General features: G+C 41.4%; 1 protein-coding gene and 1 long non-coding RNA gene across 3 annotated transcripts in view; both read left to right on the top strand.

The window, feature by feature from the left end:
- The window catches only part of ARL15 (ADP ribosylation factor like GTPase 15), a 266297-nt gene that overhangs the window by 5747 nt on the left and 237081 nt on the right, over positions 1-23469 (top strand). The gene's annotated exons all lie outside the window — the stretch shown is intronic.
- Positions 1-23469, top strand: part of LOC133380513 (uncharacterized) — a 72079-nt gene that overhangs the window by 715 nt on the left and 47895 nt on the right. The window lies entirely within an intron of this gene.

Genomic DNA, 23469 nt, shown 5'->3' with positions numbered 1-23469 from the left:
GTCCAACACTCTAACCACTACACCACACTTCAAATCTTACTTTTTTAAGGGTCTGGGTATTATGTTTGGGCAGGTCTATCTGCTTTGATTGGCGTGAAAGGCAAGAGACAAACAGAAGAATAGAGTTTAGTTTGTTTTCCTTTGCAACAATCTTTCAGCCTACAAGCAACAGAAGGTAACCTTTGATGTAATGATAGAACGGTCAGAATTCAGTGAATATTTTCTAATCATATTTTCATATTAATTGTACAGTTACAAGGTAATACAATTGTTTTCAAGGGCAGCTAGTGTGGGATGCATTGTCACCCATTTCGCAGAAACAACTCTTGAGAAAATTGGGTTGCATCCTCTAACTTAGATGATGTCTTTTCCAGTGTTCTCAGTCTGCGACTTAAGACATTGTTTAACCTAATTTTTGTCTTACTTGATATTCACTTTAATGTTGTGTTAGTTAAACCCATGGTATGATTTTATTGATATGTCTTTGTTACTTGTAAGCTGCTTTGGAAGGACTTGTGTCCTGAAAGATGAGACATAAATAGTTGTAATAAATATCATCCAGGGGTAGTAAGTTTCCGTTATACATGTTGCCATTCTAACAACCATGCAGACCTAGGTACACCTGTGCCCATTAATATTAGTGGTCTTTAGCAATAGGGTGAACTGGTGCTTCCAGCTTGGAGTACTACAAGACCATGAACCTTGGTGGCCATTCCTAACTATAGCTCTTATCTTCACCCACCCAAAGCTCTTCCTTCTTGCTCCACCACAGCTTGACCCATAGAAGCTCCATCTATCTGTGATGATACCTAAATGGAACATCTATCTTCAGAGGTACTATGCCTCTGGTATCTCTGAGTACCAGGTGGTTGCTACTAAAAAATCCACAGAATTGCTGGGTGGATAGTTCACTTATTTTTAATCACATTGGAAGAGGGTTTCTTGGAACTCTTTCTCAACCCCCATCCCCCAATATTTCTTTAAAGAAGACAATATGTTGCTTTAATTGCTGCTTTTTGCTGCTCTTTTCTCCTCCAGTAACACTGTCTCTCCAGTAAACCCAGACAGAATGAATCCACCACTAGATGGGGCATGGGTGAAGTTGTGGCTACTCATGTGCTGAGTTAGGGTGAAGGTGTGGCTACTCATGTGCTTGGGTTAGGGTTTGGTTTACTTGAAAGAAAAACTACTCATTTGGCTGGGTTTATCTTGGCCCCGCTCAGTTGGGAGTATGGAAAAATAGAAGCTGGAAAGATGTGTCCTCAGGTTGTGTGCAGACAGCTGAAGCTAGCCATATGCTGAAGGCATCTGCTCAGCCAGCCTCCTAGTATAGCTGCTGTGCCCCCTCTGCAGGGTGCTATCATCTCCTTGTAGGCACGCCTGAACACCTCAGAGCTGTTTCTGTGCAGGTGCATATAGAGGATGACTCCCCAGGCAGATGAGTGCTGGACTGGAATAAATTGCTACTGATGGCTCAGATAAGTGTGTGTGTGCTGGGGACAAGTGTATGTGTGTGGGCACTCCAGCTATCAACAAAGATCCAGAGTGGCGCTCCCTCACCTCCTCTTATTCTGGCACTGCTACAACTCTGAATTAGTCTGCACAAGTCTATATTGCAACAGCATAGGTGCTTGTGTGACACTGAGTGAGCCCCTTTAGGGCTGGTAGGAACTGAACCCTGCACTCCTGTGATATAACTTGGCCGTGGCTCTGACTTGGTAACTCAACCCCCCCTGCAAAAAACAACCCCTCAAACAAAATTAAAAATAGAGCAGTTATGGTGGTCATGCCCTTTTTTTTGTTTTAATCAAACAGGATTTCTCTTTTTCAAAATGGCAGGTTCAGTGCACAATGCAGTAGGCTGTGGCTTAGGCGCACCTAACTCCATAGAACCAGGCTGCAGTCATGCTAACCCGGGAACTATCTAGTGATGAATGACCAATCCTTTTTTGTGTTGGTAGTCTAGGCAGTGTCAGTTGCTGCATTTTGTTTTATAAAGATGTTTTGAAAACTTCATGGAGTAACCCGCGCTGAGACTTTATGCCCTTGTTGTAGGGGCAGATGACATGTGTTGGGTTTATTTCCCTGGCTATAATGGATTGCCCATCATTGTTGTGCCTGGGGTAAGTGCAGCTAGATACCTGTTCTGTCACCATGGTGATGGCAGTGCCTAACTTACACTGTCAACAAAGTTGTTGATTTCATGGAAGAGGAAGCAAAAAGCAAGCTCAGGGAGGGGAAGGCCAAGGAGGAGAATTCTCAGTTCTAAAAGGAGCTGGCTTAGAGTTTTGAGAGGGGATAAAGAAAATGGTTGAGAACACACCTTCTCTATTTTATTTATTTAAAATATTTATATATCATTCATCAAAATATTCAGTAATACAAGAACTAAAAATAGAGCCCTAAGAAAGCCATAGCACTTTGAGAAGAACAGAAAATAAAAACTCCATGGGATAAATCATATTTCAAATACCTGGATAAAGCAAAAGGCTTTTGCTTGGCGCCTCATGATGTTGGAGTGAGGCAAGCCTCTGTCGGGTGGAGATTCCATAATGGGAGCAACAGCCAAAACAACCCTTCTGCTTAGATGACATCTGCCATACCTCCAGTCCTAAGGCTCTCTGAGAAGGACGTCAACAGATGATCTTAAGTGCAATTGAGATCCATGGGGCAAAAGTCTGGCTAGGCTACTTGTAAGCGCCAAGGCTAGCTAAAATAATGTCTTACCTGCTGGGTATTCAAACATGACTTAGAGGCTCATGATGAAAAGACTGCCTGCTGCAATTCTGTGCATCTGGAGATGAGATCTCTAAGAGGCTGGCTTTGTGTAAAATCAATTACAATTTAGATTTTACAAGCAGAGCAAGGCTTGGTGTCTGATAGTTGGTTAGTGTTAATTGGTTGCCTGTTTTTTTTAGTTTTTTAGTTGGAGTGCATTTTTAGTGGTAAGATTTTCCCATTTTAACAACATAAATTTATATGTGGATTTATACATACTTTGCCTGGTCACCTAACTGACTGGCTCTCCCACCTCCAAGAAGCTGCTGTCTTGTGTCTAACTTTGGCTGGTGGGCCCTGGGACATTGTGTTTTTTTTTTGTTTCTTTTTTAAAATTGGATCCTGGAAGTCTGAAATATTTGCTCTAGAGCAGTCTTCCCCAAACTGATGCCCTCTGGAAGTTTTGGACTGCAACTCCCATCAGTCCCAGCTAGCATGGCTGTGGTGATTGGGGTAGATGGGAGTTGCAGTCCAAAACATCTAGAGGCCACTAGCTTGGGGAAGGCTGTGCTGGAGGGTGTTACTGGGTCTTTAGTAATAGTCAGGAATTCCTTGTCAACTGTTTTCATGGAAGCTTTCCCATGTCAACCAGAAAGCCTGAAAAAAGTAAGGAGATTCTAAGTGAGGCTTTAGCTTCACCAATATTTCCTGTTTCCAGACCAGAATAACTAATATGCCTAATCTATTGTTACTAACATGCAGAGGAATTCATCCACAGGTGAGGGTCAAGTGCATAAATGGTCATTTGAATTCCGATTACCAGATTTGTATTAGCATTGCAACTTCCCTTACTATTGTATGTTTGAATAAAAATACCTGCTTTAAATTTTCTTTAGTTTTTGAACTTTTTGAAAAATGAGCTTTCATTATGAGTGTCAAAGAGCTGCTGATGTAAATTTACCAACTTGTATGCTGGCCTTCACAGAAGTATTCTATCTAAATAGCCATGCTCAAGAACAGGCAGAGTAGAAATACCCCACACCAATGGCTAGAAATACTATTTTCACAAACAGCTTCTCACACGTGGCACAAACCATATGAGAGTATTGTGAATATGGGAGAGTGACTGTACTAAATGTTGGTCTTAGGGTTTTATAACAGAGAAATTTGACCACAGTTCATCCTTGCTAAGTAAGATGAAGAGCATTTTTGAGTTGTGAGTCCTGCAGATCAAGGGGTGTGCACGATAGGTCTGGAATGTTTTGCATGCTCATACTATTCTTGTGATTCTGTAATTTGCCCAAAGGGAATACTCCTAATAAAAGCATTGTAGTTGCCAACTACAAAATTTGGTCTTCCAGCAGGGCTCCTATGTCTTTAAAAGCTTCAAAAGAAATCTGTAGGTGAAGCTTTCCCCCTCTCTATTCTTTACTTATTGAAATTCTTTAAAAGCACAGGCGACCTTCTCAGTGAGGGGTGGGAGGGAGGAGAAGCTCATTAGCTATTTTCACTTTGGAAGTGGAACAAACAATTGGACAGCAAGCAGCTATGTTGTTGATAGAAGCCTTATTTGAGAGGTGAATTGGCAAAACTCAAGAGCAGAAGGGAATGGGAAAAAATGAGAGTGGCAAGCAATGAATTATATTTTGGTTTGCAGGAAATAGCTACTGAAAAGTGCTGTGGTGCAAGTCCACCCTTTAGAACTACAATATAACCAATTAAACATAGGTAGCCTCCATTCCTCCCAGTTTACCATTATTTCCCAATGCACAAATAGGAAACCTTTGATACAGCCAAAGTAATCTCCTGTTATGCACCTTTCTGGTCTCATCTCCCAGCTCCCCAAAGGTGCTGAGAGTGTCTTCCTGACTTGAGTTTATCTGATTGGTTGAGCCCACCTTCCTGTCCCTTATAGCAACCCAAGCTAGACATCATAAATGTGGAATATGATTTTCCTATGTCCTTTGACCATCTGAGGGTTCTGTATGTTGAATCCATCTAAGTGATCTTACATATGTAAGTATGAGGATTCTATTCACTAATAGGCAAAAAACCTTGCGGTTTAAGCATTCACCTATAGCCCACAGATATTTCTATCAAACTTTTAAAAGCAGGGAAATTGGGCAGCTCTAGTGAATGCACCAGGGCAGCAAGAGACCTGACCTCCTCTCTGAGATATTGTACTGCTTTACAAATTTCTCAAAATGCAAAGACAATTTGGGTTTTTTGCCTATTAGTGAATTTCTCTGCTTTTTAATCCGGCAGGTAAGAAATTGGATCCTGTGCAAGCTTGCTGAGAATGGATTGATCATTTGCATGCTTATTGAGAAGTGGGATTTACTGTCCTGCAGTCTTGCTTAGGATAGGTGAAACTGACCACAGGGAATGGGGAGGGGAGAAGTAGGAGGGAGGGGAGGGAGGGCAGAGGGGAGAAGGGGGATGGGAGCAGGTAGGAGGGGGAGGGGAGGAGTGTGATGTTCCTGCTTATAGTGTAAATATGGTAAGTGCTGTTTATATAGAAGACATATGGTAAGTGGAGTGAAAGAGGAGGGGGGAGTACATGAGCAGTAGAATGCCGGATGATTGGCTGAGCGTTTGAATGGCTGGGAATATAAATGGAAGAATGACAGTTGAATCTGGGTGGATGTTAGTAGGGTGGAGAAGAAGGTGTTTGGTGGGTGGATGTTGGGAGTGTGGAGAAAGAGGTGTTTGAGGGTGGATGTTGGGAGTGTGGAGAAAGGTGTTTGAGGGTGGAGGTCAGGAGTGTGGAGAAAGAGGGAGTTGGAGTCCTGATTAATAATAAGTCAAGTACAAAACAGGAATAGATGAAACCATACGCTTGTGAAACATTCTAAAACTAATCTTGTTATTTCTGATATTTAATAAATACTTATTTGGTTTACCAAAGGCCTGATCCTTGGCTGGGGGATATACATACCAGAAGGGAGGGCAAGGTAATTACCAAGGCTGAACAGAAACAGTATCTAATGGTGGCAGCGGTGAAGGGAGGAATAATAACAATTCAAGTATCCAGAGCAACCCAGAGTTGTATGCGTTATCTATAAAGATACAAGGGGGTTGGGAACAGCATAAGCACGCAGTCACAAAAGTAACCAGCTAGAGAGAGACTCAGGCAAAGTCTCTGGGAGTATTGGTTATAGGACGTGACTGGTGGTGGTGCCTAGCAGGGGGATCTAGTGAGATCTGTGCTAGAGCGGAGTGAGAAACCATAAAAAGGACGGTCCGGACTGGTGGTATCCCTGGTGGTGCCTAGTGAAAGGCAGTAGCCACAAGCAGGTGGGAACCTGACAGGGAGAACCGGGGAAGGACGTCACAAGAAGAAGGACAGGTTTGATCATTTGCATGTTTATTGAGTTCAGTGGGATTTACTCACGTACAATCATGCTTAGGATAGGTAAAACTGACGGGGGGGAAGGGAGAGATGGCTGGAGTGGGCAGGGAAGGAGGAAGAAGGAAGAGGGGAGAGGAGGAGGAAGGGAGAGGAGAGGGGAAGGAGGGGAAAGGCAGCTGTGATCATTTGCATGCTTATTGATTTCAATGGGACTTCTATGTAATCATGGTTAGGATAGATAAAACTGACCATGGGGGAGGAGCAGGGGAGGGGAGAGGAGAGGGAAGGAAAAAGAGAGGGGAGAGGAAGGAGAGGAGGGGGAAGGAGGAGACTGGGGGTGGAGGGGCAAAGAAAGGAACAAGGGAGGGCAGGTTTGATTATTTGCATGCTTATTGAGTTGAATGGTATTTACTGCCGTGCAATCATGGTTAAGATAATTAAAACTGACTATGGGGAGGGGGAGGGGAGGGGAAAGGAGGTGATGGGAGGGGGAGGAGGAGGGAAGGGGCAAGAGGGAGGGGATAGGAGGGTGGGTTTGATCAATTGCATACTTTTTGAGTTGAGTGGGATTTATTTCTGTGCAATCATGTTTGAAAATGGAAATTGACTGCCTTCAAGTTGATCCTGACTCATGGCGACCCTATGAATAGGGTTTTCAGGGTAAACTGTATTCAGAGGTGGTTTTACCATTGTCTTCTTCTGAGGCTAAGAGGCAGTGACTGGCCCAAGGTCACCCAGTGAGCTTCATGGTTGTGTGGGGATTTGAATCCTGGTCTACCAGGTCATAGTCCAACAGTGACCTGAGGGAGGGGCAGGGAGAGGAGAAGGGCGAGGGGAGGAGATTGGGTGGGTGGGCACTGGGCAGAAGGGAAGCCTTTTGAAAAGGAAAACATTGTGAACAGTATCATTGCTTTTCAGGGTCTCCCCTACCTTTTTATTCTACAGCAGGCACATGTAGCCTCCCACCCAAATTTAAATCAAAGCTGTCCCTGGCCACATCCACACCAGGCCTTTATTTCACTTTGGACAGTCATGGCTTCTCTCAAAGAAAGGTGCTGAGAGTTGCTAGAGATGCCCTGTTCTCCTCACAGACCTTCAATTAGAGTGGCTGACCATTCTGGCATTGGACCTCTGTCAAGAGTCTCCTCTCAGCACCCTTCACAAACAACACTTCCCAGGATTCTCTGAGGGAAGCCATGACTGTCTCAAGTGAAATCAAAGTCTGGTGTGGGTGTGGCCTGCTGATTAGGCAAGCCAAACAGCTGTGAGTGTAGCTTTGTGAACACTGACAGTTGGTTCTTACTGAGCATGCTGAACGTTATCATTCAGTTCAATGCAAAATTTCTTAAATTAATTAAAAATCAGCGAGGCATTTTAAAAACTTTTAAACTGCAGAAGATGAAGGTCAGAATATGGGGAAGGGTGGTAGTAGGATTACAGGTACTCTGTGAACTTGGCTGATTTTTAATGAATTTCAACAAATTATGAGAACTCTGACAGAAAAGTCGAAAAGGGCTCTGGGGTTTTTCTCTCTCTTTAGACTTTGAACTCTTGATTCTCTCTGACTGTTTTGTGTATCACCATGAAAATTGAGAGGGTTGTTAAGGAAGCATTTCTGAGTTCAGGACTATAAGTTTTGTAAGGTTTTGTTTTGAAATGAGCTTATAGGGGGTATGTTCAATTCAACATTGCGGAATGTGAAAAATCCACGCTGGCTATAATTCCCAGAGTGATCCAGCTTGCTTGTTTTTCTTTCAGTATGTCTGTTGTTCCTCCTTTTGTCCCTTGTGCCCCATTTCAAATAAAATCTTTCTTTTAATTTGGATATGAAGTTTGCTGTGAGCCCAAGGGATTGGTCTCCTCTTGACCCCAACCCCCTTAAACCACTTAGAGTTACACTACCTTTTGCCTACAAAGAAAGCAAGACAGGGAAGTTGTAGGTGGTTGTTACCTCTCCCAGAAGTATGTTTGGTTTAGAGCTCTGGGCTTCCTTTCTGGGCAGACTTAGAGGAGAAAGAGTGGTGATGATAGAAATATCATAAAAGGATAGAAGCATGTACAACTGGTCTGCTTCTACAAGCACATTCATGTCTAGTGCTTAAAGCATATTGAAGTCACAGGTGCTTTTACCAGATAAAAGTTTAGTGGTTCCAGGCTCATGTGAGTAGGGACGCAAGGAGAGTACTGTAAACATTTCAATCACTCTCTTCTGGAGCATGCTATATCTCACCAGCAAAGCAGAGATTATGCTTTTCTAGAATTGGGGGGGAGGGGGCTTGAAGCTATGGTTGGTGTCTCTCAGTGCCTTTCAAGCTAATCTGCTTCAGTTTGTACATGCTCTTCTTTGTAGGCTGTGCTGCCTTGTCTCTGTTATCCTTACATACACGGGCTATTGACGCTGTGGCTGTTTCATCGCCTCTGCTGAGTGACTAGCTGCCCTTGCTCTCTCCAGTAGCCACCATGCTATCAGGCTGCCTGCTTCCAGCTGGTCATGATAAGAACGTAATTTGAGAACTGGTGCCTGAGCGTGCTTTTTTCCTTGTTCTTCCCTGTCCCTTTCCCCTCATGTGTCGTGCATTTTACATTGTTAGCCTAAGAGCAGTTATTTAACTTTTGTAAATTGTATTGTGTTGCTGATGTATTTTATATTGTATTTTTATATTTGTACGTTTTTTTGTAAGCTGCCTTGAGGGCCTTTGGCTGAAAGGCGGGGCATGTATAAATAAATAAATAAATAATCTTGATATGTACAGAGCTATCCCTCAAAAAAGGCTTTTCGGGTACAGACATGCTCTTATAGCATTAGAAAGCAGGTGAGCAGAGAAGGCAGGAAATTTGGAATGCACCGTTGAAATCTCTGTAATAATTTAGATTATTCACCAGATTGCAAAAGCAGCTGTGTGTTTGTGTGGTCTTCTCCCAACTATGGCCAGATGGGAAATAAGTTAACAGATGAATCTCAAAGACAGCCTTCTAATAAGGTTTCTGAGTAGTTAATGTTAGCTTCCAAATAGAAATCCAAAGCTCCACAGGAGGCTTGCTGGCTCTTGGATGGTAGTGTACTCAGTCCAAAACATTCTGGGCGTTGCTTTAACTGAGCTTTCTGGTAATAATTCCAATCCTGAAGCAAAACCAAGAGATTCTGGAAGACTTACTTAAAGAAATGAAATGACATTCATACAGCATCTCAAATTCTTCAGGCATATGGGTACATCTTGAATGAAAGGCTTTAATTTTATTTTTGAGTAAAGAATATAAAAATGCAATGAAGGAACCAAATAAGATTAAAACAAATCAAAGGAAAATAATTATGAGGTGTTCTTATATGAGCGCCTAAACTTCCTGCACATGTCTTCAGCTAGATTCATGTTGTTCTAGGTCCCCACATTTTATTGTAATAAGTCATTAGGATTGTTTTGAAATAACTCAGTTTATAACATTTTTTCTCAGTCAGATCTTTATTGGTAATTGTTCTCGAATTCAAAATTTAGTCATTAGTATCCTGGCTGTTGTAAATCTGCAACTAATTGCACTACATTGATAAACATGATACACATATTAGTCCCTGCGTTTGGAGGAATCTCTTGGATCTCAAGCAAAGAAAAATAAAATTGAAAACACATTACCTTTTCTTTCTGAAGCGGAGCCTGTGTGTTTGCCTCCGTGTATGTATGGATGTGAAAGCTGGACACTGAAAAAAGCTGATAAGAGAAAAATCAATGCATTTGAAATGTGGTGTTGGAGAAGAGCTTTGCGGATACCATGGACTGCAAAAAAGACAAATAATTGAGTGTTAGAACAAATCAAACCAGAACTATCACTAGAAGCTAAAATGATGAAACTGAGATTATCATACTTTGGACACATAATGAGAAGACATGATTTATTAGAAAAGATAATAATGCTTAGAAAAACAGAAGGAAGTAGAAAAAGAGGAAGGCCAAACAAGAGATGGATTGATTCCATCAAGGAAGCCACAGACCTGAACTTACAAGATCTGAACAGGGTGGTTCATGACAGATGCTATTGGAGGTCACTGATTCATAGGGTCTCCATAAGTCGTCGTCGACTTGGAGGCACATAACAACAACAACATGTGTATATGTGTGCATTAGCCATATCCATCACTGGCATGTGGCCTTGTAGAGGTGCCAACCTTCATTGTAGCCCTCGGCAGAAAAAGAATAGCTATCCCTGGTGTAGATTATGGGCTTTTGGACTTCAGAGATTTCTGATGTAACTGCATGGTTGCCTTAAATTAGGGTTGGGGACCTTGTGGCCAGAGCCACCCCTAGGCACCGGGAAGCGGGGCAGTTGCCCCCGGCCCTGTGCTTTGGGGGTGGGGTTTTTTACTTTCTTCCCCCCTCCTCAGCCCCTTTGTTGGGGGCTCCAGCGGCTACCGTTCCCATTTGGGCTCACACGTCTCCAGTGAGACGAGCTTTGCTGGGAGTCCGCAGCTGCGGCTCTCTTTGCAACCTTTTTGCCCCTTTGTTGCCAGCTCCGTTACTCTCAGGCGGCGGCGGCACTCATATTTTTAGCGGCCTGACCAGGAGACCGTGGCTGAAAATACGAGCAGCCACCGCCGTCTGGAACTTAAGGCTGCAAATAGGAGCTGCGTGTAAAAAGTAGCCGCAGCAGCTCCCAGCCGCTAAAACAGTGGTTCCCAACCTTTATGAGCACGGGACCCCCTTTATAAGCTGAATTTTTTTTGTGACCCCCTCCCCCCTAGGGAGGCAGGCTGGCTGCCAAGAAGGAAGGGAGAAAGCAGCCATTCTTTGCAGGCTTGCTTCTTTTTGGTTCACAAAAAGCCCTCTCCTCTCATTGTAAGCAAGGGCGTTGCCAGTAGCGGCAGTCCAAGGAGACGGGAATCAGTGATAGTAATCCCCTCTTCTTCCTGGTAGCTCCACCCTCAGCCTCGTTTGGCATCTGCCATGTATTTTATAGGCAGATGCCTGCCCCTAGTGCTCCTGAAAGATGCTCTGGCGCTTCAGCAAAAGGCCTCCCCTCTCGTTTGGAGTAAGGGGGAGGTGTCATCTGCAGCGGCAGTGGAAAGCAGACAGTGTCGAGGGAGTGAAGACTTTTTTAAAAAAAATAATAAATAATTCATTTCTTTACTGTTCATGTCCCCCTCTGGATTACTTTGCGGCCCCCCTGGGGGTCCCGGCCCCCAGGTTGGGAACCACTGCACTAAAATTACAAGCTGCTGCCGCTGCTCAGATAACTTAGCTGTTCTTAGATGTGTTTCACGCTAGCACTCTGCATCACTATGCTGTATAATCAGTCCATCTCACTTAAAAAGTAAGAAACTGCAACCATTTGTTTCACTATCATTCTGTGAATACAAATATTTGACTTTCAGTTTGGAGAAAAAGAAATCACAGAAACAAAATGTTTCAAAAAGAAGTTAATGCTGGCCTAGATATTCTTGCTAAACCTGATGTTTCTAATGCAGTTAATATATCAATAGGAACAAAATTGACACCAGGTTCTTGAAATTCTAGTGACAATTCTATAGGCAAAACTTACCAATGTTATGACATGTGAGGATAAAGCATCACTGTGCTCTACTGAAAAGTATTTGCTACTGAAAAGTATTTTATTTGAATATGGGAAATCCAGGTGCAAACCCTAGCTCAGCCGAGAAAATATACCTTAGCAAAGTCACTTTCTTTTAGCCTTATTCCCACATCTGTCAAAACGGGGGCACCAGTCACTATTTTCTCTCCCTCTCCCTCTCTCTGTGAACGTAATTGTGATTAACCAAACAGAGGTTGTTATTGTATTAACGAAACGTTTCAGCTTCCACCTTCATCAGCTGCTAACATACAATACTGTTACCAAGGTGGCAGTTATAGAGCTTTGAGGATGGAATGCTCAGAGGGGCTTCATTTGCAGAAGCTAAGTAATGCTGGTACTGTCCTCCAGGTTCAGGCCATGTGGTGCCAATGTGTCCAGAGAGTAAATCCAAACGTTCTCCCTTTCAGTGAATGCTGCTGGATCTGCTGGCTTCTCTGTCGCTGTAATGGAAAAGTCCAACAGGCTGTGACCCTCGGTGGCTTAAGCACAGCTCTCACCAACAGTCTGCGCAAATTAGGAGGTTGGCGAAATGCTATAACAGGAGGCCTACTGATGGCTCTAGTAAGATGTTCAGAGTTTGCCAGCAATGGGTAGCTCTCCCTGATTGCTCGGTGATAGTTAGGAGATGCTGGATGGAAATCTACTACAAATGGAATTCGTTGCTCTCTGCTCTTTGACACCTCAGTATGATGGAGGAGGTTTTCTCTGGACAGAATGGAGGCTTGGTGGATGTTGTAATTGATAATATGTGGAGAATATCCTCTTAGAAGAAGGTGCTCTTTAAGTTCACTGATCCTTCTCTGGTATTTATCTTCAGTGTTGCAAATAAGTTTGATTCTCAGAGCTAAGCTATACACAATGTTCTTCTTTATATGCCTAGGATGGCAGGATTTCCAGTTTAAATAGGTGTGGGCATCCGTGGGTTTGCTGTAGAGATCAGTGGCTATTTTGTTGTTTTCAATGGTGAGAAGGACATCCAGAAAAGGGATGTGTGGATTGTTATTTGTACTATTAAATGTAAACTTAATAGAGGGATGGATAGAGTTGATGTAATTTTTAAATTGTTCCAAACTCTCTTTACCATTTGTCCAGACCATAAAGATGTCGTCATATGCGAATATGCAAATCTCTTTATGGGTAAACTGGAACAGGAGATCCTCAAAAAGGCCATCAACAAACCACTTATATGGTGGCGATACATTAACGACATTTCTCCCTAGCCCAGGTCCAATATGTTCTTCCCCACGGAACTGGCTGGAACCTAAAATAATCTCAGCATTGCCTAAACAACTAGCATAAATAGAATAGTTTGCATTTAAACTCTCATTGGGGGATGTGGGAAGGGGGAAATGAGCTGATATGGAACACTGCCATACCTCAGTATTTTTTTTTAACCCAGGTAATAGGAAATGTTGCAAGAGAAATTTTCAGCTTGGACTTTGGAACCAAAATATTATTGTTATAAAATGTTACTCATCTGTTGCTGCATCATGCACCAGCTTTAGTTAATTTAGGTTTTTATGTTTGCAAGGGAATCAGTCACATGCTGGCTCCCTGGGTACACACTGCTTTTTATACCTGCCTGATATCCTACATCATTCCTTGGCATGGATGATGACAATATAGCATCATGATTTGGTTCCATGTTGCTTGTTCTAAGGCTTTGATAAAGGCTTTGATAAAGCATCAAATGAAGGTGCCTGGCAGTCTTGACTGTTTAACTTGAAACAACTTGTGAGTGCAAATCATTTGTTTTTTTCTTTCATGCTCACCAAACTCCTTGCTGAAAACTGCAGTAAACTGTAAGTAAATGAAATCTGAAAATGGCACAGCATTGAAAACGTTGGCTGGTTATTGAACTTTTTCTTTTTCTTTTTTTTTTACAATAATTTTTATTCAAATTTTCATAAAACAAACAAAACAAAATCATAAAACATTCAAAGACAAAAAACAAAACAAAACAAAAATGATTAAACAAAAAAATAAAATGTTGACTTCCTATTTGTCGCAGATCAGTTATAGGTCTACAATATATAACAATCCTGTCTCTTAAATTATATTATAAAATCACTTTCCTCCAGTAGTTATCTTAATTAATCATCAAATCTCATAAACATTACTTTATTCTTTCCACAAAAAGTCAAAGAGAGGTTTCAATTCTTTAAGAAATATATCTATCAATTTTTCTCCAAATAAACATATCGATTAATCCATCTCATCAAAATCTGTTAGGTCCAATAATTTCAATAGCCATTATTCCATTATCCATATTAATTCCATCTTCCATCTTCAATAGTCCTGTTAAGTCCAGTAATTTCAGTGTCCAATCTTCCTTTATCAGTATTCCATAATAATCTTGCTGTCATAGCCATAGTCATATAATAAGAGTCTGATGGGAATTTCCTCTATCCCAAATATTTTCTTGCCATCAGTTCTGAATAAGTTGCTGAAATATTGTTGTAAAGTCATATCTGTGTTCTTCTTTTTTACAAAATGCACTGGCTCATCTCTTGAGAGTTTTTCCATTGTTACATGGCTGCAGTTAATTCCATAGATTTTCTCTATATCAAGCTCCATCACGTCATTCCAGTCCAGAAGATTATCCAAGCCATTGATAACTTTATCTCTAATATCTTCATTAATTTCTTCAGAGATAACGTTAAATTCCAAACAGTAGATTTTATTTCTAATATCCATAAACTCCAGATCTTTTTCCAATTCCACATTTGTTCCAATCTCCAGGGCTTGTATCTTCCCTTTATTTTTTCTTTTCTCATCTCTGATCTCATTCTCCTCTCTCACAGGATCCCCTATTTCTTTAAGCTCCTGCGTCATTTTGCTCAGTTCAATTTTCAGCTCCTTACTGCCCTGTCGCAGGGTTTGTTTCGTTATCTCAATCGCATCCATTATTTTCTGAAACATAATTACTTCCAGATTCTCAGCCACTTTCTTGATTGCCATTTTTAAAACCACGAAAACAAAGCAAAACAAAAATAAAGAAGAACCACTTCTTATTTCAGCAACAATTGGGTTAATATTCCAGGCTTGATGACATCACAGTATAAACAGAGCAGCCTGCCTTATCTCTCTATGTTCAAGAATACAAAACAAATTTAGTTCCCAGCATCAAAACAGTTAGTGGCGTCGTGAAGAAGCAGATTCGTCAAAATAAAATAGACCAAAAAGAGAATAGTCCCAGACAATATAATGTTCCTCGGAATAGAAATCCCTCTTCTGTTTATATCTTTAGAATGCACTTCCAGGACAGCTTTTTGCAATAGAAACAGAGATAAGCTGTTAATTTCGTGAATAACAGAGAAGAGTTATAGCTCACCCAGAAGTTCTTTAAAGCTGATTCATTTGACAAATCTCTTTTTGCTGCAACAATTTAAACCAAGTAAAAAAAATAATAGAAAGAAGGGTGCTTGCCTGTTAGTCCGTTTTCTCTTTGAAGAAAAGATAGACGTATCGCATTAATCAGATAGAGCTTGTTCGGAAGTCCGTCCGGCATTGCTGGCTGGACCTTTTCTCATAAATTAATGAAATCCAGTCCTCCCAACAAAAACAGGCTTTTGAGGTTGATCTCTACGTTTCTCCCTGCCCGGGAGAAATTTCATCAGTCAAAAAAAAAAATGTTCTGACTGATTTATATCTGAATAAGCTTCTTTTGAGGCGGGAGCCCGTCTCAAAAGCAGGCACAAGCGAAGTCACCCTTCCCGGAAGTCTCGGTTATTGAACTTTTTCTTAAGAAATCTAAACTGGCACACATGTGCAAGCGCACACAATATTCCATTTCAACACTTGCCATGTGTTTTAAAGTTTAGGACATGGATGTCTGAAAGACTTTTTCTGGATAATAGTAAATACTCCAAATAAACAAATATACATAACTAGCATCAGATAATAGGTATACCATTTCTAGAAGATCTGGTGACTGAGCAGTAGTGTGGACCTGAATAGACCTTCCTCTGAGAAACTTGCATTCCAGGTTTATCCCACTGTTGTTTCTCAGTGAGTAGACCTGCTGTCTGTCTACAGGTAAACCTAGCATCCAAACATCATCTTTCCACCCACCAGTAAAACCCTCAGTTCTGTTTCTGGCTCCTTTCATTCCCTGCAATCCTTAATTAGTTGAATTGCTGTTATACAGGGCTATTTCACAGCTCTCCCCATCTTTTCCTAACCCCCCCCCAAAACCAAACACTAGGATAGCAGCACTGGACTATACTTTGGGGTTGTCAACACTACTCTTAACTTCCCCTTCTTCCCAGCAAAATGGGTATAACAACACTTTCAGGGCTGATATTACTCCTGTTTTTTAGTCATAGTTCTGCCCTTTTCAATATGGATACAGTATTATGGTGGACGTTATTGTCATTGACACTGGCAGAATAACTTTAAAATGTTTATAACATGAATCAAATAATAATTTGGGTGGTATGAAATAAGCCCTGAGTTACAAATATCATGAACATTGCTGCTTCCTTTTGTTTTTGGGTAGACACGCTACCGCCCAGTCACAGCTACACTAAAATCCAGGGTATCTTGGTTTTTTTTCCTGTGGGGCAAAAGAAATCACCTTCCCCAGGGAAGATGAAAAATGAACCAAGAATTGCGTTCTGTAGACATTTTAACCACGTCTGTGTCTGACTGACATGTAGGAAAGCAAATCTAGCCAATCGCTGTGACTTCAATCATAGGCTAGAAGTACTGAAAGGTGGGAGCAGGCTAGTTTCTCACAAAACAAATAATGAAAAACAATCCCTGTACATCTTGCCTTGTAATCTTGAGACTTTTATTTTCATGTGAGAGCTGGGACTCCAGCAATTATGGCTCATCCAGGACTGCTCCCTGGCTTCCTTTTGCATATGCTCATGGGTTAGGGCACTTTGATTTTGATAATTGGACCTGTCATGTTGCTTTGCCATTAAGCAATGATACGATATTGGCTTAGGGTGGCCAGTTATGCATTGCTAAACAAAGAAAAGAAAAAAAGACCCTTTTATGGTTCCTTATAAACCAGATTATATAGCCACAAGAGTGGCTGTATACTATATTCAGCATGGATTTTTCACATTCCGCAATATTAAACTGAAAATACTCCCCATGCCATTCTGATGATTCCCATAAGCTCATTTCAAACCAAAACTGTACAAAACTTATAGTCCTGAACTCAGAAACACTTGCTGAACAACCCTCTCAATTTTCATGGCGATACACAAAACAGTCAGAGAGAATCGAGAGTTCAAAGTCTAAAAAGAGAGAAAAAAAACCCAGAGCCCTTTTCGATTTGTTTTTGTCAGCGTTCTCATAATTTGTTGAAATTCATTAAGTCAGCCAAGTTCACAGAGTACCTGTAATCCTATTACTGACCTTGCCCGATACTCTGACCTTCATCTTCTGCAGTTTAAAAGTTTAAAAAATGCCTGGCTGTTTTTTAATTAATTTAAGAAATTTTGGCTGGAAGCCAATGATAAGGGTGGCATGCTCAGTAAGAACCAACTGTCAGTGTTCTAAAAGCCACACTCACAACTGCTGGGCTTGCCTAATCGGGGCCACACCCACACCAGACTTTGATTTCACTTGAGACAGCTGCGGCTTCCCCAAAGAATCCTGGGAAGTGTAGTTTGTGAAGGATGCTGAGAGGAGACTCCTATTCCCCTGAGAGAATGGTTAACAGTCAGCCACCCTGACTGAAGGTCTGTGAGGGGAACAAGGTGTCTCCTAGCAACTCTCAGCACCCTTCACTAACTACACTTCCCAGGATTCTTTGAGAGAAGCCATGACTGTCCAAAGTGAAATAAAGGCCTGGTGTGGATGTGTCCAGGGACAGCTTTGATTTAAATTTGGGTGGGAGGCTACATGTGCCTGCTGTAAAATAAAAAGCTGAGGGAAATGCTGAAAAGCAACGATACTGTTCACAATGTTTTCCTTTTGGAAAGGAAAGGGGCTTCCCCTGTGCCCAGTGTGCACCCACCCATTCTCCTCCCCCCCTCCCCTCCCCTGGATCAGTGTTAGAATATGACCTGGGAGACCAGGATTCAAATCCCCACACAGCCATGAAGCTCACTGGGTGACCTTGGGCCAGTCACTGCCTCTTAGCCTCAGAAGAAGGCAATGGTAAAACCACCTCTGAATACAGTTTACCCTGAAAACCCTATTCATAGGGTCGCCATGAGTCAGGATCAATTGAAGGCAGTCAATTTCCATTTTCAAACATGATTGCACAGAAATCAATCCCATTGAACTCAAAAAGTAAGCAACTGATCAAACCCACCCTCCTTTCTCCTTCCTCCTATCCCTTCCCTCTTGCCCCTTCCCTCCCCCTTCCTTTGCCCCTCCCTCCTCATCCCCTTCCAATCCTCTCCTGCCCCTCCCTCCTCATCCCCCTCCTCCTCTTCCTCCTCCCCATAGTCAGGTTTACCTATCTTAAGCATAATTGCACAGGTGTAAATACCATTGAACTCTATAAGCATGCAAATGATGTAACTTGCCCCTCCTCCCCCATGGTCAATTTTACCTATCCTAACCATGATTGCATAGGAGTAAATCCCATTGAACTCAATAAGAATGCAAATGATAAATAATAATAATAATAATAAATTTAATTTTTGTGTCGCCTATCTGGCCGAAGCCACTCTAGGCGACATACAAACTAAAATTCAGTAAATTACAGTACAATACAGATAAAATACAATAAAATCAGAACGATCATTAATCACAGCAGCATGAAATCAGTTAGGGCGATCAATAGATAATAAAATATTCCAAAAAAGTTAGCCCTCCCCGGAATTCCTGAAGGCCTGTCCAAAAAGCCAAGTTTTTAATGCCCGGCGAAATATATCCAGGGAAGGGGCATGGCGAAGATCGAATGGGAGGGAGTTCCAGAGAGTGGGGGCCGCCACTGAAAATGCCCTCTCTCTAGTCCCTACCAACCTAGCTGTTTTCGTTGGTGGGACTGAGAGAAGGCCCTGTGTGGCTGATCTGGTTGGGCGGCTTAATTTGTGGTACTGGAGGCGCTCCTTCAGATAAACTGGGCCGAGACCGTATAGGGATTTAAAGGTTAATACCAACACCTTGAATTGGGCCCGGAAAACAACTGGCAGCCAATGTAGGTGAAATAATACTGGCGTGATGTGATCACGGCGGCGGCTGTTTGTAAGCAACCGAGCTGCCGCATTCTGCACCAGTTGTAGTTTCCGGACCGTTTTCAAGGGTAACCCCACATAGAGCGCATTGCAGTAGTCTAATCGAGAGGTGACCAGGGCGTGTACCACCAGTGGGAGCTGATGAATAGGGAGGTAGGGTTGCAGCCTCCGTATGAGATGTAATTGGTACCAAGCTGCCTGGCTCACTGCCGAAATCTGAGCCTCCATGGACAGCTTGGAATCAAGAACCACCCCGAGGCTGCGGACCTGATCTTTCAGGGGTAAACTCACCCCATTAAACTGTAGGTCAACAGCACCCAACCTCCCCCTGTCACCCACAAGTAGCACCTCGGTCTTATCAGGATTGAGCTTCAGTCTGTTCCTTCCCATCCATCCACTCACGGATTCCAGGCACTTGGACAAGGTCTCCACAGCCATCTCTGGTGAAGATTTAAAGGAGAGATAGAGCTGCGTGTCATCTGCATATTGATGACATCGCAGCCCAAAATTCCTGATGATAGCTCCCAGCAGCTTTACATAGATGTTAAATAGCATGGGAGAGAGGATAGAACCCTGTGGCACTCCGCATGTGAGGGGCCAAGGGTCTGAAACCTCATCTCCCAATGCTACCTGTTGATGCCTGTCAGAGAGAAAGGAACGGAACCACTGCAAAACAGTGCCTCCTATTCCCAATCCTTCCAGGCGATCCAACAAGATACCGTGGTCGACGGTATCAAAAGCCGCCGAGAGATCCAGGAGAACAAGAAAGGTGGATTCTCCCCCATCTAATGCCCTCCTCATATCATCCACCAGAGCGACCAAGGCTGTTTCAGTACTATGTCCAGTCCATTGTGCAGCTTGCCTATGAAATATCTGCCTACTGAGCCATAGTAAGGGAAATATTTTCTATGATGATCCCTCTTTGTTTCTTAATTAGGTGTGCAATATGTGATTCCTCCCCGTTCCAACCAAATCCATATTAACTGTTTGCTATTGCTGGATGCCAGTGGTTTACACCATGAAAAATCTTCAGAGCTCTCTTAAGTATTTATGCATTGAGAAAGGGTAGTGAGCAGATCAGCCCATCAATGGATACAGTGATTTCTATGCTTGTGGGAGCTATTTCAGCCACTGTGCTCATGGGAATAGCAGGTACTTGCTGCAGATATATTGCTTGGTGGGCTTCTTCACCCATATCATTATTTATTTCATTATTTAACAAAATTTATATACCACTTGATTGCAGAAAACCTCTACAATCTTTTTTAAAAATTAAACTTTATCAATAAAAATAATAAAAAAAGTTTAAAACAGACTAAAAAAAAATAAAACACATCAACATCTATGTGTCTGAATAGACTTGCCTAAATATAAAAGTTTGTAGCAGCCACCAAAAAGAATACAGCCTGCCTGATGTCAATAGACAGGGAATTCTAAAGCGTAGGTGCTTCCACACTAAAAGAATGATTTCTTACAAGTATGTAACAGTTCCAGTTCTGCAGATCGAAGCACTTGAATGTGCACAATTGGGGTAAGGGGTTTCCCTATGTTTCAAACCAATCTATTAACTCTGCTAAAGTACAACTTACGTATTGTGCAGGAGCAGATTTTGAAAATACTGGTTCTTCATCAGTGCTTAAGAACATTATTATTTATTTCATTCATTAATCATTTCCTATGAGACATCCCAAGGCAATTTATAATGCAATAGAAGGTACTTTCTGTTATGTTTTGTGGTCTGCTCTTCAGCCTGAAGGCTTATCGGAACAGCTAACAATACAAATGCTTAGAACACTAAAACAACATAGTGAAAAAGCAGAGCAGCAAGATATTGTAAAATAGAAATGGTCCATGTCATGCCAAATTAAAATTTAAAATTAAAGAAATTTCTGTCCATAATGGCACACCATCCACATCCAGTGTTGTTAGCCCTGACCAATATACCTGAATAAGAGGTTGCAGGCAGTAATCTTTCCAAGCCTTGCAGTTGCCAAAAGACCTGTCTCCTTCTCTGCTGTCAGGATTGAATGTGACACAAGACATAGATGGGCTTCCCATGCTTTGCTAGAGACCTGTGGTCTTTCCATGCTATCTACAAAATGGTTATGCTTTCTTGAGCAGAAAGGACAAGAGATTATTGGACAGGACAGTGGTGCCTCCTGAGAAGAGCCCAAATGGAAGTAAAGCTTTCTGTACCAGCCTAAATTCAGTGACTTCTTTAGGCTGTAGTTGCCAGATCACAGCATTTCCATTAGCCACACCTGGAAGGGGAACCGGTTGAGCTGCTAATCAGTTGCGAAATCTCTTTGAAACTGAATTAAAAAACACAGGCACTCAAGTGGCTTCTACCAGATTTTACAGTAAAAAGGGGCGGGGGTTGACTAGTGTTGTGTGCCACTATTTTCAAAAGAGAGAGATGGAGACGCACTGGAACCTACAGAACAGTGGGTGTGTTTCTACCCTTAGTTGTGTTTTGTGTCCATCTGTCAAAGAGACTGAAGGCATTCCACACTGAAGTGTCCATTAGTGTAGTATCTATGTGACTCACTGGGATAGATGAATTGTAGTCAATAGTAAAAAGCTTTTTTTTAAAAAAAGGTTTGATATACACAATCCAGTGTTAAATGTTAGAGATTTGCCAATGTCTCAAAGATATGAGAAGTGAGATAAAGGTTCAATGTTGTTTTCTTATGGTTTCATTTCTCCATAAAAAACCCAATCTACCTACCCTTTTTACAAGGGTAGGATAGTGGCTTATATAATAAATGGAATACTTTCCCTTTAAAGTTGAATTTAATTCTGGAGAGCCAGCATCTTTAGTAAACTTTTTATCTGTGCTTTTTAAAAAAAATCTGCCGAAAGCAATAAACCTGTAGACAAGCTAGTCTTGCTTCTACTTGTTCTGTCTGCCCCCTTGTGCAACTGATTACAAATGTAAGCTTTCCCTTGTGTGTGTTTGGTCTGCATTTATCCAGTACATTTACTAGTCTGAATATGCACAAGGGTGTTGTACAGATACATATTTCATAATGAAGTTACACTCCTTTACTTTTCTATGTATCTTGATTTTGTTTGTTGCTGGAAAACATTATTGCAGCATTTGCCAAAGGTCAAAAACTAGTAACAATGTGAATTCATTGTGTGTTGAATAAGAATCCAAACTGAGATTACATAATCTTCATTGTATGTGTTGGCTTCCCTGCTAAAATAATGACTCTGAACTTTTTGTACTAAACTCTGACATGCTGAACTTTAGCTGTAGCCTTGTATTGGAAAATTGAGGGCTGGGGGAAATGTCAGTATAGTCTACATTTACTATATTTTCTTTCTTTATAGTTTATTTGACAAAAATGTGCACACCAAAAGTAAGCTGTTTGTTTATGGTGACAGAAATTTGGCTAATTAAAGCGATATTTAATAGTGGCCCTAGCTCATGCAATCTGGTTATTTCTGTTCAGAAATCAGATGCATGCTTTAGATGCAAGACCTGGACTTACAATTATAGTTGAAAGACAGGCAAGTCATTATTGGTTGGTACACAAGATTTTCTAAAAGCTTGATTTTAATTACTTAATATTTTGTAACTTTGGTTTGTTATTTATATCTTATTTAATCAAACACTCCATCAGACAAGATGCAGTAAACTAGTAAGTAATTAAAATCAAAACATTGGGGGAGGGAATCTAGTGTACTAGATATAACTTTCCTGTCTTCCAAGTATAAGTAAAAGTTCAGGTTCATAGTCTTACATGTTATTTCTATATAGAAATAACCCAGGCGTAACTGTAGGAAGTTTGTTCTTTGGCTACTATTAATAATTTCTGTAGTTAGCCAGATTGCCATTGCAGTCCACAACCACTTTATTTTAGTATGTATATAACTGAAAGAGACACACTGATAGCATTAAATAAATAGTATCAGGGCAGAAGAAGGTTAGCTCCCTGCCACGAGGAGCTAACAATCCAAACAGGGCCACAAATTTAAAGGCATAAATTCATTGTATAACCTACTGCTCTTATGTACCAATACATATTTGCTCCTCCTCTTTTTTTCAGCTGTCAATGGGGCAAAAGGAATCAAGATACTGTTCTTCCATGATTAATCAGGATGAAAAATGAACAAATAATTTTATGGTCTCTGACATCTCTCACACTTATTAAGAAAGCAATTTAGTAGCACAGGTTGTGCAATTCCCAACACACTAGTCATGTTTAGTGTACTGTGGCAACCATCTAATTTGTACATAAAATCTGAATGTAAAATGGTAGCTTAAACTCTGAAACTGTGAAGGAGAAAATGTGTGTTCTTGAGGCACAGAAACAATCTTCAGTTTTCCCCATCCCTAAAAGTGTGGAGCGACAGGATTAGTTCATATTTCAACCTTTGAGAAAGGCATGCATTGCCAAGGATATGAAAAAGAGTACATGTCTTCTAGAAACACTTTGTTTATCTGGTTTGTATGACTACTTTGAGTTGGGCTTTAGCAGGAAGTGAAAATAGAAGAGGCCTTGTTAATGAGGACTGTAGTGGACCCTAGTAGGGTCTTGTTTGAGCTTCTGACTTGAGGTTCCTTTCTCTGCCATTTCTCTGTAGCATTTCCCACCCCATTATATTTGGTTTGATGGCATACGATGCCTGCATACCTATATACATAATGCCTTTTTTGGGGATGAA

This window comes from Rhineura floridana, chromosome 1, assembly GCF_030035675.1.
Source record: "Rhineura floridana isolate rRhiFlo1 chromosome 1, rRhiFlo1.hap2, whole genome shotgun sequence".
Classification (NCBI taxonomy): Eukaryota; Metazoa; Chordata; class Lepidosauria; order Squamata; family Rhineuridae; genus Rhineura; species Rhineura floridana.
This window is presented reverse-complemented; position numbering and strand designations above follow the sequence as displayed.